Source organism: Spinacia oleracea, chromosome 1 (genome assembly GCF_020520425.1).
Source record: "Spinacia oleracea cultivar Varoflay chromosome 1, BTI_SOV_V1, whole genome shotgun sequence".
Classification (NCBI taxonomy): domain Eukaryota; kingdom Viridiplantae; phylum Streptophyta; class Magnoliopsida; order Caryophyllales; family Amaranthaceae; genus Spinacia; species Spinacia oleracea.
Window position 1 is genome coordinate 126,377,570 of NC_079487.1, and position 14,754 is coordinate 126,392,323.

The window sequence follows — 14,754 nt, forward strand, 5'->3', positions numbered from 1 at the left end:
CCTTTGCTGTGTATTTGCTCGATTGTGGCGTGTCTTGTGATTCTTGAGCAGTTGAGCATAGGATAGAAGCGTGACTTACAAGTGTGTAACTAGGAGAGTTGCATCAATATATTTCCTGTTGGGCAATGTCAGATCATAGAATTTTCATGCTTTTAGGTTTTCCTTGTTTTACAAAAAGCACCTTCACTGAATCGCTGATTCTAGATTTGAGTATAAGATCCAAAGCAAGACTTGTTGTTCTATGTAATGGTTTGAAATCACTAACTCAATCTATGTTGTTCATATACTTGGTTTCAAATTTCAAAGCCTTTAGCTCGTTGTCTCTTACATATTTGTGAGATCATTGTTCGAAATGTGGGGTGTTAAGCAACTGAATTCACATGGTATTTGAGACTGAAAGATGTTGTATTAAAATTTCAGGCTCGTGATTCATTCGTTTACTTTTTTACAGCGCCAAACAACAACTGTTCAAGTACAACCCTTATCAAGACCAATCTGAGGAGGTTCTAATGTAAGCACCCTTACTCTTAAGTGATAATTCTGATAAACCTTTCTCCATTTGTTCACCAAATACACAAGATTCCATGACTTCTGGATCTGTTGTTAATACATTATTTCATCCATGTACTCCAGAATCCAAACATCAGAATAATAATACTGAGTTCCTGAAGTGCGATGTGGACAAAATCTGAAAATAAGGAGTTGTACCACATTGAAAATATAATAGGAGATTACAGTAACTACAGGAAATAAAAGCCAAGAATTGAGTTTGAACAAATCATACCTTTCTCGGCCTTTTGGCTAAGATCAAGTGTAGTATTTGTTCTTATCAGTTTAATATCTGATACGTGGACCAATGGTCCACAACGATATTAAATTTATTTTTTAAGGGAGAAGTCCCATCACAGTAGCTTGCTGCTGGGGTCTTCAAGCGTCGCCCATGCGTTGCACTATTGCATGGGCCTGGCGCACCCCACTAATTCTATATCAATATTCTTATAAAATAGTTGTATTTTACAGGACATGAAATTTCTACTGATATATCTTAATTTTTACAGAATAGTACTTCATCTTAAATTTGTTAAGTTCAAGGGACTGTTTTCAGAAGCTTCTGTTCTTTCCCATGTTTGATTATTTACAAGAGTATACTTTTATAGATTGTATTTGCAATGTTTTATGGCTCCAAATGAAAAAACTAGATGTCTTATTAATTATGGGAAGTTTTATGTTTAAGATGGTTTTCGTTTAGTAAACATATCATAACCAAGTCAATATTTGGAATCAAGTAAGTTAACTAGAAGTAAACATTTTGATGACATAATTCTAAAGAACTCTTTATCTAACTCTTTATCTTATACTCGTAATTACGTTGTTGAGGAAATTTTAGGCCCCTTTAGAAGGTTCAGTTCCACATTTCTACTCCCATCACAAAATTCTATTTAAACTTAGCAATTTGTAATTTTATGATTTTTTCAAAGCGTTCAATTGCATCTTTTGTTATATCTATTTCTGGTTATTACATACATTTACAAATCAGCAAAAAAGAACAAAACCGGTATTACAGTTGTATAAAAATTTCAGTGGATAAATCCAACACGATGCTGTTGGTGTTCTTACTGTGAATAATACCTGTTCGATTTTTATTATTGTTAGGTTGTAGATCTTGTGTGCTTGCAGAATTGAGTACATTTGCATCAATATATCTTAATATTTCAGCCCCATATTGGTTAGTTTTATTTATATTGTCACACTCATCAAAGTATTCTCTCTTTGGAGACATCTGATAAATTTGGAACAGTACGGAGAAGGTAGCATGGCCCCCAAGCAAGAATGACACGCTCGCGAGAAATGGTCCGTTTATTCCTGTATGCAAACGTTTTAATTCGCCAATAATACAAAAGTTATATCACTTTTCTAACTGTGCTGCTAATTATGCAAAGACATCTATTGAGAGAATGAACTCACGAGTAGTAAGTGGTTAAGTGGTTGATTTATTGTTTTTTATTCAATTCTCTCTTAAACACCAAAAACTGGTGTTTGATAAATATTCTCTTAGGCAGTATGGAGTTTTATAAACAGTTTTGAAGCTCATTGTTAGGTGTGTGTGCGCGCAACCAATTGTACTCAATTGTACGTGAGAGCGTCCAACTTGTGTAATGTATCATTTTGATTAGAGTAATATTCTGTGCATGCTCTGCTGAGGGATTTCGAAGAACTCTGTTGATAAATTGATTTCCTAGCTTCTACGTTACTCTTACCTCTGTGAATAATCAGACGACTCCACGTAGCATAGGAAGACCAATTCATTCATTTAAGTTCGCATGTGGGTAATGGGTTCATAATGAAACTTTCAGAACCTTTGTTGAGTATAAACCAAGGACTAAGACTCTAAGAGGATACCCTAGTAAATATGTTTGGTTTTAATTTTAAAGGGAGAGGGAGGGGAGGAAGCAGGAAGGAGTTGGCTTGCTAATTCTTTCCAGTTCAATTCCATTCCCCCAATTTATAACAAGGTAGAATAGATCCTGATTTCTCCTTTCCTTCCCTAAATTCTTCATCCAAAATCCACTTCATATCTTCATCTGTCATTGTAGTGTTGTTGATTGCCATTTTCAGAACATGATGCCAAGAAGATAATACTTGTTGCTTCTGCCTTGCATCAGTACATCATGGGAAATCCTCTACAGTTAGTTACCCACATTTGCAGGTCAAATAAAGGGTTGAAATGACCAGAAAATAAATAGAGGTATGTGAAACTATACAAATCATACCTTTCTCGGCCTTTTGGCTAAGATCAAGTGTAGTATCTGTTCTTATCAGTTTAATATCTGATACGTGGGCCAATGGTCCACAACGATATTAAATTTATTTTTTAAGGGGGAAGTCCCACCACAATAGCTTGCTACTGGGGTCTTCAAGCGTCGCCTATGCGTTGCACTATTGCACGGGCCTGGCGCACCCCACTAATCGTAGTTCAAAATTAAGGATTATGGTTTTGTTCATTCTAATCCTCTTGTACAGATAAAACTATGAATTGGTCACAGATGAATTGTAGTTTTAATTTTTATGCCCTTGTTTAATGTTTGAATTTTAAAAGACTTAATGAGTAATTCACCTCAAAAGGTAAAACTTTAAAATTCCTCACTTTGGCTCCTCAAAATGCTGTATTAGGCTAATTTTGATGCTGAATATAGGACAATGTGATGCCTAAGCCGAGTCCGTTATTATTTACATGACATGGAATTTGTGTAATCAGAATGACATCTATTGTAGATGCGGAGACTATCATATTGTCTAATTGCAAGGATGACATGATCTGAAGGATTTCAAGCAATATGTTGTTGAATCTGGTCTGGCATCTAATACGGAAAACGTTGGGTCTTTCTTCCCGCAAATTATAGCGATTGCTAATAGGGGTGAAGTCTTTTACTAAATTTTCTTTTACTCTGATGGTTTACTTATAAGATTGATTGCATTTAAAGCTGTAATTATAATAAATGAATGAATGATTCGGAGTATTTTATTTTATTCTGGTGATTATCTTTTAGAGAAAATGAAGGTGGTTATACAGAGTTGTAAATCCTTTTGCATTATACATACTGTAATATTTTCAAGTATGTTACCATGCGAGCTAGAGAAAGTTAACTCTTGCTTGTTATTATTAGACCGTAAACCCGAGTATTGTATGACGGATTTTCTTATTTTTTTGTTTGACTGAATGTGGCTTGTTGGAGGTCTAATGTGAATGCTTGAAGATTGTTTCTAGCTTCCTTATAAGTTTGTCTCTTCGGAGACATCTGATAAAATTGGAACGATATAGAGGAGATTAGCATGGCCACTGAGCAAGGGTGACACATTGACACGCACAAATCGAAATGTAGTCCAATTTTTTTGTCCTTTTTTTTAAAACTTGTTTTTCACCTTTGTGCCCTCTCTAGCATATGGATGCTTTTATTGGTTCCATGTGATATACAAGTAACTGACATTGGTTTTATGGCCGCTGACCGCTGTAATGATAGAAGATGAATGGTTTATTTTATTAGCTATGACTTTTCTCTATGCTCGTAATGATGCCTTTTTATCGATGGTGTGTCCCCTATACTCCTATACTCCTATAGGCCTATCTTCATATCTATCCAATGATTTTCCAAGGACGGACATGTAAACCCTATTTTGTTCTTGTTATTCGGTTTATCAGCAATCATGAGAAAACTGTTTTCCATGTAAATTTGTTTCATGTGCATTTTCTGCTTAAACCTCTTAACTTCTATTGACTGCAGTTGTACTGAAGATTTATTGAAGAGAATGAAGCTAGGAGCAAGAAAGAAATGGATGATAAAAAGTGCCTCGGAGCTTTTTAAGTGCCAATGATTGTTTGGTCCAGTATTTGAAGTTGAGAAATACTGCCACTGTGCACCTCAATTACTTAATATCTAAAGGCTCTAACCATTTAATTAGGAAATGGAGTGGGGCCTCACGAACACAGGTCCCCACAGTAACAAATTATGACATACACTCTCGTGGTTATGGGAGACGTTCGGTTAGACAGGTGAGTCTCCTGAAGTACAAGGTCATTTGCTGAATTATTCAGAATTCCTATTACATTTGAGTTTTGCTGTAGTCTGATTTCCTATGACGTTAAGAGTTTGGTTGGATTCGAGTTCCTGCGTCATTATAGTTTTTCTGTTGAAAGTTCGAACTTATGTTGTCCCACCCAAGAGGCCCAGACAGGGAATGATGGTTTGTAACTTAGGGAACTCATACCTTGCTCGGCCTTTTGGCTAAGATCAAGGGTAGTAACTCTTTCTATCAGTTTAATATCCGATCGTGGGTCACTGACTCAGAATGATAATTCATTTCTTAGGAAAGGATTTCCACCACAAATCCTCAAGTGTCGCCATGCTTTGTACTACTTTACAGGCCTGGCAGGCCCCACCAAATCATTATTCAAAACATATTTGATTAGGATAATATGATGCCTAATGAGTATATGAGTATGACTATTGTGTTTATCTATTCCTGTAATAGAATGGGATGACAGGATGCTTGATGAGAAAAGGTTTCCGTTACAGTTTCCTTGACTTAAATTTCAACTACATCAAGTATAAGATAATATTGATTCCACAAAAACATAGAGAGGCTAATGATTTCACCCTGAGTGCTACTAGTGGCAACATATATGAAGGTCAAAAGTCAGGATTAGGAGGGTGTCCCAAGTCTACTATCTTATTAACAGGGTGAAGTCATTGGATTCTTAATCTTGAGCTTTAATTTAGTAATGGAAACATCTTTAATCTACTATCAGCCTCTGTTTTTCTCTTTTGGGCCATCTGACATGTCTATCAGTTAAAATTTGAATTGTTGTGTTACGACTGAAAAGCTTAGCAACTTGAAAGCAAATTACTCCAATGTTTTAGGCATAAAGTGTAGTAAGTCTTGAAACCCTGGTAAAGGCAGAAGCTGAGTTCGCCCAGATTTGATTGACTGCAAACTTCCTCTTTGGATGGATAAAACTAGTTTTTCCTTCTAATATTGTGGGCCATTGCCATCGTTATAACTATTTATACAGCTAATCTTGTTAACTATAGGATAATGGTATATCTAAGCTGAAGAATCCATTATGGTATTGGTGCTGTTGTTTTATATTCTTCGTTTTATTTTTAGAAATTTATTCTCAAGTATATTATTAAAGTACCTTTGCATTGATTTATTGAGAATAGAATAGAATTCTCCAGTTTAATGCCTACTTGTTCTATGTAATGAATTACTGATTTTTTAAACCACTAACTCAATCTATGTTGTTTATTGAATTGGTTTCAGATTTCAAAGCCTCTAGCTTGTTGTCTCTTACATATTTCGTGAGATCATTGTCTGAAATGTTAGGAGAATTCACATGGTATTTGAAACACTGAAAATGTTATATCAACATTTCGGGCTCGTTGTTCATTCTTTTACTTTCGCTTGCTCTTTTACAGGGCCAAGCAACAACTGTCCAACTACAACCCTTATCAAGGCAATATGTGGAGGTTCCAATGTAAGCACCCTTACTTTTAAGTGTGATTTATGTGTGATATACCTTTCTCCATTTGTGACTGTGTAGCCTTACCCTTAAAAACTATGTATGTGCGATAAGCCTTGCTCCATTTTTTCTCCAAATCCACAAGATTCCATGACCTCTGGCTCTGTTGTTAATACAATATTTTATCCATATACTGCAGACCTAAGAATAATAATGATAATGAGTTCCTCAAGTTTTGTGGAGTACCACATTGAACTTTACGAGGAGAATGCTGTAACTACAGGAAATAAAAAGAGAGAATTGACACTAAACAAATCATACCTTTCTCGGCCTTTTGGCTAAGATCAAGTGTAGTATCTGTTCTTATCAGTTTAATATCTGATACGTGGACCAATGGTCCACAACGATATTAAATTTATTTCTTAAGGGGAAAGTCCCATCACAGTAGCTTGCTATTGGGGTCTTCATGCGTCGCCCATGCGTTGCACTACTGCACGGGCCTGGCGCACCCCACTAATCCAATGTCAAGATTCACTTGATAAAACATTGTGGTTTTTTTGAATTAAGGGTATTTCTGTTTAAGGTTTAATAAGTGTTATGTACCGTACAAGTCACTCTCAAACTTCAAGGACCTTTATGCCAGTGCAATGTTTAGATCCCAAGAGTAGAGCTGTACTTTGTATCTTAAATATGTTTAGAAAATGGCCCTATTTCAGAAGTTCCTTTTTGTACATGTTTGAGTTGGTTCTTGTTTCATGTTTTGAGAACAATTGTGATTTTGATTCATCATTTTAACTTTTTTCCCCTTTGCCTAAACAGGTCAAAGGTGAAGACCTCCAGTGCTTGAAATTACCAAGTCGTTTATAGAGAGGTGACCTTTTTTTTTTCAAAATTTGATGGTTAAATGAAGATTCAAGATGCTTATGTTGCTATATCTATTATTAATGATGATAAACTCATTTACATTTTATAGTGATTTTTCGACGAGTTCAATTGATATATCTGTTATGCTTATGACATTCATTTACAATCTGCAAAAAACAAATCCGGAATGCCGGAAGTTGAATTTTTCAGTTGATGATCCATCACGATCTTGTTAGTATACATATTGTAAATCTTTAATACCTTTCGGTTTTATGATTGGTAGGTTGTAGCCTTGTAGGTCTTATGTGCTTGCACAATTGAGTACATTATCAGTATATCTTACATACAAGTATAAAATGATATTCTTTATATTGTTATGCACTCACCATAGTATTGTCTCTTCGGAGACATCTGATAAAATTTGAATGATATAGAGAAGATTAGCATGGCTCTTACGCGATGACACACACAAATCGAGAAATAGTCCAAACCCTTGCCTAAAAATGAATTTTCCAACTCTTTGCTGGTGTTTAGTTTATTTGGTTTCCTGGCTGGTTATTTGTTTTTCTTTCTCTAATCTGAGTTCTTCATTTATTCATTCTTAATAGACATGAACAGTTCTGTTACTATTCTAGACATAAAAAAGGACTTTGGTGATTTTAGTCTCTTGACTTCTTTTGTTCTGCTAAAACATTATAGACTGCTGCAAGGTGATTTCCTTCTACACTTGTACTGCAAACTGCTTATTACCCTGATAAGCAATTGAGTCAATGGAAGTCATAATAAATATCTGATGTATCAAAACTCTGCTTAGTTTGGGGGTAATTGTTTACTTTTCCCACTTTTAACAAGAGCCTTCTGTTCCTTCTCCCAAAACAATGTTTCACTCCCAATAGTAGTAGTAGTAGCACACAGTAGCCGGTAGTCATTATTTACATTTGGATTGATGTAGAAAGACATTTACTCCGTTGTTAACTTCAATATATACTTCGTTTGTTCACAAACAGTAGTCAGATCGACTCACATGTATAATTTAGGTCGTCTGGAAAAAGTTGTCCCATGTTTAAAAATAGATTATGTTTGCAATTGATTTAAAATGGAATGATGGGGAAGTATGAAAGTGACCAGTTTTGTATCAATATTTTTTGAGTAAAACCATGTCATGTGCATAATGATGTAAAGAGTGTTATTGTGAATAATAAGTTAAATTGTGGTAATGTGATGTACTCTTTGAAAAAATTGATTCTAGTTAGTTTTCTTTTATGAACCTATGGAAATGTTTAAAAAACATATTTGGCACAAATGGAAATATGAAGTGTGTTCAAATGGAAGTAAACCAAAAAAGGAAAATGGGTTTAAAGAAAAGTAACTTTTTCTATACTATTTTCTACAGAAAACCTTTTTCTATGCTACTCCCTCCGTATTTATTTAAGGGATACACTTGCCTTTTCCGACCGTATTTATTTAAGAGATACACTTGCCATTTTTAGTAATTTGTCAACCCCACCATCTAATTAAATAATCTATCTAATACTTCCTCCATTTTTTTATTATTGCACCATTTTCCTTATTCGGAAGTTGCATATTAATTGCACCATTTCCTTTTTTAGTAAGTTTATCCCATGAAATGACATTTCTATCCTTATATGTGTGGTGGGGACCAAACCCCACTTGTTCTTTACATCAAAACTTGTACTAAGTCACATGGGTATTTTTGTCAATCTCTCACCTTTTACCTCATTTCTTAATTCTTGTGCCCAATGTAGATGGTGCAATAATAAAAAAATGGAGGAAGTATATCTTATGTCCCACCACCTTATTAAACAACTAATTTTAGAACTACATCCCACCCCCACCCCCTAAAATGTCATGGTCCCCACTTGTTTTACCTATTTAAATATCAACCCAACCCCACTTGTTTTATTACTTTATTTCATTCAATTCTTTTTCTTAATACCTGTGCCCGGCCAAGTGTATCTCTTTAATAAATACGGGAGTTTTGATATTGAGTTTTGACCTCCTGAACAGTCCCACCAGACAATTTGGTATTTTCAATAGCTTAGTTGATAATAAGAGAAATTTGCATTAGACTTGCTGGAAGCTCCTCTAAAGGAACTCCCTCCAAAAATAAACGTATGCCACTAAATGCAGCGAGCACACGGTATTCTTTAGTAAAAGGCGAAAGAATAGTTCGCTTTGTGCTCACTGCGTGGCTGCGTGAGTTATGTAAGAAATGGCTGAAGGTATTTATATTGCAGTCCAAGATTGGACCTTCTTTCTTATTGATGTGGGACTGTTGAATCTGAACTTTTTGGTTGTACATTTGAGTTTTTCAGCAGAATAAAAACTTTAATTGTAGACAAGGAGATTACTTTGGCCCTCTGGACAGCAAGGCTGCAAGAGTAAATTCATTCTACTTGAATGACAGTTTTTCCAATCTTTAAAGGCTCTCAGTACGCAGCCTTACCCTCTTTTTTTTTCGTGAAGAGGTTGTTTAACCCGTGACCTAACGGATAGCAAGTAGACTGTAGACATTTGACCATCGCAGCATTTCACGACCTTCGTGAATAATTTACAATATTGCTTAAAATTAGACCTAAATAAAGTGGATGTGTTGTCACTATTTACAGTGTCACTTATTAATGGACCCAAATGAAGTAAGAACATTAGAAATATAAAGTCAACTACTGATTCATGTTAAAGACATCAGACTAGTGCAAGAACATCTTAATGTACTCAAATGAAGTAAGAATAGATGAACTCGGCACCTTCTTTTTAAATACGGTCTGATAAATGTTACAATTTTTATTTTTGATTGACTGATTTACTACTTTGGAATATCAGGATGGGAGAAAGTATGGAACTCAAGAGATCTAACAGTAAGTATCTTGCAATACTATGATGTATTTCCTCCATTTCTATATAATTGCAACACTTTCCTAAAATAGAAATGTCACAATAGTTGCAACACCACCTAAAATAAAAACATTTTTTACCCAAAGTTACAATTTTACACATAAGATGAATTAAGTAATGTGACTAAAGTGGTTGTGGCACCACTCAAGTACCACTTTCTTAAATACCGTGTAGAGGGCTATGTTGCAACAATAAAGAATTGGAGGAAGTACGTTCTTGTTGGGTGTTTCATGTTTGATAACTGGAATAAAGGGGCAGGTATAAGGGAAATATATGTTTGTTTACGGTATAGAAAGCTACATGATGGTATCTTCACTTCTTAGAATAATCATTATTTTCTCCATACTCTACTAATTAATTCTCTATCCCCATCCCAACCTCTTATGAAGCTTATCCGTATCCCCATTACTGAAACACTGTTAAAGTTTAGAAAGTAGAATTAATGGGGGTTGCGCGAACGCAGACCCCCACTGTCACAAATTATGACGTACACTCTTCCTCTTTGGGAAGATGTTAAGCAGGCACCCCTCCAAAATGCAATGGAGGCCACCTACCTAGGCCATGGACCTTCATGATCGCCCATTGACCCCGTCCAGGTAAGTATGTTTGCCATTGATGTACACTTTTATTTTATATATTTTTTTTCCTCTCATTTTTATAATCTTGTTTATGTGGGACAATAACTAATATCATAAGACATGTTGGTATTATATCATCAAGTATCTAAAGTTCTAAGCAGTTGAATGTGACAAATAAATAGGAAGTTCCCAATATAGTGACTATAGAGTCGTGTATCGTGTCATAATTCACCTGATATTGGTTGATACTCGAACTGGCATATCATGTTGTCTTGCTTTCTTCCATCTGGGTGAATTTTAAATATGATTGTCAGAAATTTACCAGTCTTTCGTGATTAATGGTAGTGAGCCAATGGCATAAAACGTGGTGTTAGGATTACAAGGCTACTATAGTGGTCCATTATGGTTCTAACAAGTACAAAATAGATTCACTGAGGTTCAAACAGTTTTTGCAACGTAAATATTTGACCCTTGCGCTGGTTCATTGTGCGGTCGGCTGGTCTCTCTGTCAAATGTGCTAATCTGAAGATACACGAGGTTTTTTTCTAATTTTGTGGATGATAGATACTAAAGTAGTTAAGTTTGTATTAAAAAATAAAAGTTAGAAGAACTATTTACTTGTATGTAATAGGAAGTCTTGTGGGTCAGTGGTTGGTTCTCGGAAGGTTAGTTGTTTAGTTTTATCATCCTACTCCGTAATAAGTTAAGGGCTTAGGAAGAATTGGAGTTTTATAAATAGGAGTTTAGAACTTAGAAGCTCATTGTAAGGGGTGTGCAAGAAACCCAATTGTGGGAGTGTCCAACCTGAGTAATATTCTGTGCATGGTTCTGGTGAGGGATTTAGACCTTCACGTTGGAATTTGTGTGTGCTTCCCAGTATTGTTTCCTTTGCTTCCTTTAATTTCATATTTTGACTCCTAGCGTACATCACACTTGGTTAGGATCATAGTACATGGAACTGCAAAATCATGAAACGTCACAAAGTAACTTCCTCGCTTCGATGGGGTGTAAGATTATCTGATTTGTTAACCTATCAAGAACATGCTTTAGTTTGCTACTGAAAATAAAGTCATTGTGGTTATTTTTTATGGAATTGTTGAGTTTGTTCATTTGTACAGAGTTAGCACATTTGAGCTGACAGTAAATTCTCTAGGTTGTAGATGTTATGCTTTGTTTTTGAAGAGACTTGGTATCACCTTAATTTTATTCACTGAGGTCAGCTCTTGCCTTCTGATTTTGGTGGCCTTTCTGAGAGTAGTTGAGTAGAAGTACTTAGGATTTGTGTTTGTAAAGAAAAGAGAAGAAAAGGTTGTGATTGTACAATCTTAGTTGCAGACTGACATATCTTAGGACTGGTGTAGTTTAATTCTTCAATTATTTGACACTTGGATACTCTGAACTTCTGTAGGTTTTGGCTTCTGTGACTGATACATGTAGTACTTGTAACTGATACGCTAAGTCTTTTGCTGAAGATCAGGTATGGTTCCTTAGCAGTGGTTAGGGCTAATGTATAATATCCTAGCTTGTTTGATGATGCCTTTCTTTCTTATCTTTCAGTGTAATTTTCTCTAGGCTTGCAGGCATTATTTGCCTTTTGTTTACAATTTGACGAAATTAAGATATTTGGTTTTGAAGACACATGATCTATGCCTTGTCGGTTGTAGCCTTATGCTTGAGAAGCCATAGGCTTAAGTAGCCATAGTTACAATAAGCTAGGTGTATTTAGGGGATAAGTCCATTCCCCCCCTCTAACCATGGATGTAGCCAACTCTTTGTTAATTAACGAACCATACCTTTTGGCTTTCTCGTTGTTTTGGCTATAAGATTAAGTGTAGTACTTGTCTTCTTTCCATATCAATTTTACTAACAAGGCCACTTGATGTTAAAGTTAATACTTCATTATTTTTATGAGAAAAGTCCACCATTTCAGCATCGCCCATGTATTGTCATACTGCTGGACTTGGCATATCCCACTAAGTCTAAACTTGGGGCTTGTAATACTAAACAGTTGACAGTTGAAACTTATCCTGTCACGAGTGAATTTCTTGATTGTCTTCAATTCGCCTGTGTTTGTTCACAGTGTTGTGTCATATACAACAATGTCAGTTAATGCCGAGGGGCTTATTTTCATAATAAGTTTGAGTCCTTTACAATTAATGATTGATTCCCCTTATGCGAGCATGAGATGCAGTGATGCACAAAGAGATAGTGATAAATAATTTCTTTTGAAACTTCAAGGCTCCTTTTAAACTCCTGTTTCTCTGTATGTTTAAAGAAGCCATTCAACCCTTGCTTCTAGTTTCCAATTGAATTTAGATGTGGTCTTTCTGAATTAGCTTGTTAGTTTTCTGAAAAGGCCTCCACGCAACTTCTCTGTAGCTTTTAGTTCGTATAAAATTGTACTGTATTTGAGCTGGCTCGAAATTTTGGTTCACCTTTGCTTTAAATAGGTCAAACCAGATCAAATACCGAGTCATTCATCACAGGCTATTTAGAATGGCAGGAGTTGTTTGCTGATCTCCCTTTTATGTTGGAAACTCCTAGCTTCATGTTAATGTCTATAAATCTCAGAATGTGTTGTGGACTTGTGCATCTAGATGTTTTTTTTATGAGTGATTAATTTACTTGAAATATTGGGTATGGTAACCTGAAATCTTTTGGGCTGTGAAGATCACTGAATATATGGTGCTCAAGGAAAAATATGGATATATAGCTAATTATCCCACATGTATAAAATATGACTTTTCTTCTTTGTCTATATCTAACTAGATGCAGTAGGTGATTGTCTCTTCGGAGACATCTGATAAAATTGGAACGATACAGAGAAGATTAGCATGGCCCCTGCGCAAGGATGACACGCACAAATCGAGAAATGGTCCAAATTTTTTTGGTCAGCAAAACTTGTTCTCTCTTCCGAACTGTTTTTGTTCTTGTTGCAGTTCTTGATTAAGGTACCTTATGTCCTATGTGCCATGGTATATGAGAAAGCTAGAAGGTGATTTCTCTCAAACTTGTAGCAAGATTTGCTGGAAGACAACTGAAATCTGCTTCTTTACATACCCTAAACGAAAGGCCAATATGAGAGGACATGGCATAAGAAAAAACATACATGTTACATTTTTTTCGTATGAAACTAAATATTTCTCATCAGTTTAATACTCGTATTTGATTTTTTGGGGAGTTATTCATCATCAGTATGATGAATGAAATCTAAGCCTCCAATGTATCCAGTAGTGCAAGATTGTGTTTTGTCGTAGACCTCTATAGGTATTATGTCGCTGAACCTGCCATTCTTATTTCGTCAGGCCAGCCCTACTTGTGCATGTTATGCTTAACGTGCAGCCTTTGCACAATTTGGTCCTAAAACATTCAGATTGTGACACGAGGGATGAGGATCATGGCCGTGTTAAATTAAATTAAGGACGGTTGATACAACTAGTTTGTTTTGTGATAATTATTAATTACTCCATGCTAATTTAAGGGCTAAATTATTAATTACTCCGTGGTAATTAATTTAAGGGCTGGGGACAGTTTCAGAGGATGTTTGGTTCGTGATTGTAATATTGTATGGGGTTTTTTTTAGATGCAAGCAAGGAACTTCGATAAATAAAGAGTTTAAAGGGGGACAATCTTGAGTTTAAGGAGGTCTATCCTCTAAAAGGACATCCGAAACAAAACCTGGGGGTAGTTCATAAGAAATAAGATTATAACTAGCTATTAGCTCCGTTCTACAAACTCTAGCCATTCTATCCGCCACTTTGTTGGTAATTCTTGGAGCATACTCCAACGAGGAGTCAGTAATCCGCATCATAATGTCCCTGCATAGGTCAACATCCTTTATTCTATCAATGGCTTGTTTGCAATCTGAATTCACCACCACTTTTGACCCCCCTTAACTTTCCGTGCAGATTGCTCGTCATCCCCCGTAAAATCATAGCCAAAAAAACTCCGGCAATGCTAGCATCATTACCTAGCTTTGTAAACGAGCAATCCACATTAAATTTTAAGTTCTATAGTTTTGCTCTCAATGATTAATGGAAGATCCTGTACAGGAACTCCCTCCAAAAATAAACGTATGCCACTGAATTCAGCGAACACACGGTATTCTTTAGTAAAAGGCGAAAGAATAGTTCGCTTTGTGTTCACTGCATGGCTGCGTGAGTAACACTGGAAATGGCTTAAGAAATTTATATTGCATTCCTAGATTGGATATTCTTTCGTGTTGAATATGGGACTGTTGTTGTATCTGAACTTTTTATTTGTACATTTGAGTTTTTAGCTGAATAAGAACTTTAATGGTGGATTAAATTTGGCCCTTTGGATAAGAAGAGTAAAACCATTCCACTTTTAATGCCAGAGTTTGTCCAATCTTTGTGT

The 14,754-nt window shown here is 35.6% G+C and overlaps 1 long non-coding RNA gene, 9 other non-coding genes and 2 pseudogenes across 10 annotated transcripts in view; 9 read left to right on the forward strand and 3 right to left on the reverse strand.

Annotated features, from left to right (window-relative positions):
• The window catches only part of LOC110782904 (uncharacterized), a 29,350-nt gene extending 15,364 nt beyond the window's left edge, over positions 1–13,986 (forward strand). Inside the window, exons 8-18 of the long non-coding RNA XR_008918796.1 lie at positions 452–1,851; positions 2,664–2,746; positions 3,274–3,416; positions 4,281–4,549; positions 5,821–5,896; positions 5,976–6,034; positions 6,839–6,890; positions 9,728–9,762; positions 10,310–10,395; positions 11,786–11,854; positions 13,147–13,986. This is a non-coding gene — a long non-coding RNA (uncharacterized lncRNA). The remainder of the gene's footprint in view (positions 1–451; positions 1,852–2,663; positions 2,747–3,273; positions 3,417–4,280; positions 4,550–5,820; positions 5,897–5,975; positions 6,035–6,838; positions 6,891–9,727; positions 9,763–10,309; positions 10,396–11,785; positions 11,855–13,146) is intronic.
• LOC130466586 (U2 spliceosomal RNA) lies at positions 781–977 on the forward strand. The gene has a single exon (XR_008926776.1). It is a non-coding gene; the product is annotated as a U2 spliceosomal RNA (small nuclear RNA).
• LOC130466440 (U6 spliceosomal RNA) lies at positions 1,763–1,863 on the forward strand. Its single transcript, XR_008926669.1, has one exon. It is a non-coding gene; the product is annotated as a U6 spliceosomal RNA (small nuclear RNA).
• Positions 2,768–2,964, forward strand: LOC130466697 (U2 spliceosomal RNA). The gene has a single exon (XR_008926865.1). It is a non-coding gene; the product is annotated as a U2 spliceosomal RNA (small nuclear RNA).
• On the forward strand, positions 3,782–3,892 carry LOC130466432 (uncharacterized; annotated as a pseudogene).
• LOC130466367 (uncharacterized) lies at positions 4,761–4,936 on the forward strand (annotated as a pseudogene).
• LOC130466701 (U2 spliceosomal RNA) lies at positions 6,337–6,533 on the forward strand. The gene has a single exon (XR_008926869.1). It is a non-coding gene; the product is annotated as a U2 spliceosomal RNA (small nuclear RNA).
• Positions 7,279–7,378, forward strand: LOC130466434 (U6 spliceosomal RNA). The gene has a single exon (XR_008926665.1). It is a non-coding gene; the product is annotated as a U6 spliceosomal RNA (small nuclear RNA).
• On the reverse strand, positions 8,982–9,098 carry LOC130466384 (U5 spliceosomal RNA). The gene has a single exon (XR_008926617.1). It is a non-coding gene; the product is annotated as a U5 spliceosomal RNA (small nuclear RNA).
• Positions 10,242–10,403, reverse strand: LOC130466354 (U1 spliceosomal RNA). Its single transcript, XR_008926592.1, has one exon. It is a non-coding gene; the product is annotated as a U1 spliceosomal RNA (small nuclear RNA).
• Positions 13,162–13,264, forward strand: LOC130466420 (U6 spliceosomal RNA). Its single transcript, XR_008926652.1, has one exon. It is a non-coding gene; the product is annotated as a U6 spliceosomal RNA (small nuclear RNA).
• A 430-nt stretch (positions 13,987–14,416) lies between the features above and the next one.
• On the reverse strand, positions 14,417–14,532 carry LOC130466400 (U5 spliceosomal RNA). Its single transcript, XR_008926634.1, has one exon. It is a non-coding gene; the product is annotated as a U5 spliceosomal RNA (small nuclear RNA).
• Between the last annotated feature and the right edge of the window lie 222 nt (positions 14,533–14,754).